Source organism: Carlito syrichta, unplaced genomic scaffold, assembly GCF_000164805.1.
Source record: "Carlito syrichta isolate Samal-C Ts95f unplaced genomic scaffold, Tarsius_syrichta-2.0.1 Scaffold88854, whole genome shotgun sequence".
Classification (NCBI taxonomy): domain Eukaryota; kingdom Metazoa; phylum Chordata; class Mammalia; order Primates; family Tarsiidae; genus Carlito; species Carlito syrichta.
In genome coordinates, this window is record NW_007032950.1 from 45,375 (window position 1) to 48,615 (window position 3,241).

A 3,241-nucleotide genomic window follows, 5' to 3' on the forward strand; every position below is an offset into this window, starting at 1 on the left:
TTTCAGAAGACAGAGACTTACTTCCCGGAGGAAGTGTCAGGGTGAACGTGTGAGCGCTACTAGGCAGAGTAGTGGCTCCACAGAGGTGACCCCTAGTACAAGAATCTCAGGCCTCCCATGACGGCCACAGCACAGCCAGATTTTATGCTGTAAAACCTGTTACTTCCTTATCATCTCGGTGTCTCAGTTACAGTACAAAAAAAGGGTAATTAATCCTTGGGCAGCAAACAACAGACATAGGCGTGGGAAAGAGGAAAGAATTTTGAAAAAGCGTAAATAAACTTTCTGTTTCATCCTTTTACAGTAATGCAGATGGCTACAGCCCACCCACGGGTCAGATTTTTAGCGCAAAATGCTCATGGCACGCAAGGCAACGGACAAAAGAATTTGGAGCATCCATTCACCGCAATTCAAAATTTCCTTGGCAAATCAGGGTTGACCAATCAGCACAGAACTGCTTATCAGCATTCAGGTGGGGAGAGAGACCCAGACCTAAGCACCCATTCATGGGAGCAATGCCACATTCTCTCACATAGGAGGTGCTCCCATAAACACAGGACCAAATACAGTGATGGCTTGCCAGTGTGTTGTGTCCTCATAATATGACCCTGTGTTTTTAGGCTTTCTTAGGGATCATCAACTGAGATTACAATCAAAACAACAACCACAAAAAGAGAGCTCAAGAAAGTAATAATAAAACCATAGCTGCTACACAAGATTCTTATACCATTCTGCCTCTAGAGTTCCAGGACTAGACTGGAGACCAACATGACATATACTTGGACTGATATCAGATGGTATTCTAAACACCAATTTTATGCACTAATTATGGATTCGATCTTTGACAACATAAGGCATATTTCCCCAAAGTACAACTTGAGATTGTTGGTATTTGCTAGGGAAAAATACCATATATAGCAAATGAGATGTGATAAAAAGTAGAAATAAAACCGATAAGCACAAAATAACATTTTAATAATATATGGACATGAACATGAAAGCAATGTGAACAGGTTAAAATTTTGATAGGCTACTACAAACGTGATTTTGACCATATGCAACTGGTAAAATTCTATGCAAAAGCATCAACAAGGTCTACCATAAGACATTTCTTTGCCCAAAATAAGCAATTCTCAGCAAATACTCAAATGCACAAAATATGGAAATGAAAACTAAAGCAATGTTAAAAAAAATAACTTAGGGAGACACAAATAAAACCACCCCACTAGTGTATGAATGATGAATGTTTTTATGATGATATTAATTACATTTAAGTATTTTTAAATGCCAGTGATCGCACGGTTTACAACATCCAAATCTTCAAACCTGTGGGAAGAAGCCCGCAGTGCAGCCTGCAAATCGCTCCCATTGTGTTCTTGTGCAGTTACCTGAAACCAGAAACTTCAGTCAGGACTTTCTCTAGGTTTGATGGGTCTGTCAGTAATAAAATATGCTCAATTCTGGAGAGGTGGACAGGGTTAAAAAGGATATGTGATATCAAAATTTTACCATTTATGCCTTTACAGGATCAAATCTTATCTACACCAAACAAGCAGAATCTTTTGGAAAGTAAATGATTCACAAGCTCTTTCCTTTGAATTCAATGCCAAATGAGGGATTCAGTCTTTCACGCACACACAGGAAGGCTGTTTGATGGAATCAGAGCAGGTAAACACGAGCTATGCCAGTGAGGTCACTGGGAACCTTTGGCTAAACGGTCTTGTGCATCTGGGAGAGGTGCACACTAGGACACGCACGTCGCCGTGAACGTTGCAACATCACCGAGCCTGTGATGTGTTCTGGTTTGCAGAGCAGTGCCAAACCCCCAGAGGATAAGGCACTTTGAGGATGTGAGCTATCCGAGCAAGCACTGCATCATCTCACCATCTTCAAGAAAGATAGTGTCTCTTTCCCCTGCAACTGGGTGTCAGGACGTTTTGTCATGACTGCCCAGGTGAGGCCCGGACCTGCCGTTTCCTGCTGATTCTCTCATCATGTCCAGATGACACTGATTAAGCATTGTGATCAAAAGAGGCAGGTGGCTTGCCCAGGACAGGCAATTGACTAAAGGTAAGTCTGACATCTTAGTAAAGACTGAGATGTCAGACCAGGAGACTCCTGGGTGCAAACAACACAAATGGATCGCAAGACACTGCCCATAGGCTGTACCTTCTGCCTTGGTGTGTAGTCAACTCTTCCTGAAGGATGGATGCTCTCTTTTGCAGAAAGTTGACCTAGAAAAGACACCTTGTGTGAGAAGCGGTGAACTGGCTTCATTGTCAACACTACGCAAATGGTATGGTAAGATTCTACTTCAATTCAGATGATTCCCTGGACAGAACCCAGAGGGTTTGCTGAGTGTCAGTGCTGTGTGTTTCCCACGTGGTCACCTCCCATCCGTACTGGAAATCCACACGAGCTGGGGAATGCCGCTTAAGCTCCGTGTGGCAGGACCGTTGTGCACGGGCCCCGCGGGGCTCTGTGGCGTCGGCTCTTCTCAGACCTGCCCTGCGCCACCGCACACGCCTGTCCCTCACACCCTGCTGCCCTCCTGCTGAGTTCTGACTCCTCTCCAGCTGCTGCTCCCTCCTCACCAGGCAGGGCCAGCCGGCCCCCTGTGTTCCTGGCGTTTCTCACGCTGCCTTGTGGTTGCTTGTTTTCATAGCTCTCCCCCAAACCAGAGAGCTCTTCTGGGGGCAGGGATGACTTTATTTATTTTTTCCTAAATCTTTCCATCCCTAGTTCCTTTTATATGCACAGCCATCTTTTACAGGGCTGGGCATGTAGTTAGTATTCACTAGCAGTTTAATGTATGAATGAGCGAGCAAAAAGAAAATTACTGCTTTCTGGAAACCTCAGTCCATTCTGGGGATTCCCTGAGGTTGGAGAGGCAGTATTTTGTAGCAGAAAGAGCCTGAGCTTTGTCTGGAGTCAGGCCAACTTGGGTTCGGTTCCTGGTTTAGTCTCTACGACTCTAGGAAAGTTACTAAAGCTCTTGACGGCTCATCTGTGAAATGGGGTTAGGACAGCTACTTCCCAAGGCTACAATGATGATGTGAAACAACTAATAGAAACTGCCTAGTGCAGAGCTCACGGAAGTACCCCCCTGTCCCAGGTCCCCATCTTGGGAGGCTGGATGAAACTGGGTTGCTTTACATATTGTCTTAAATTAGACCTTTACAACATGTTTGATTATTTGGAAGTGTACATTTCTATACTATTAAAGATACCTATAGCAGGC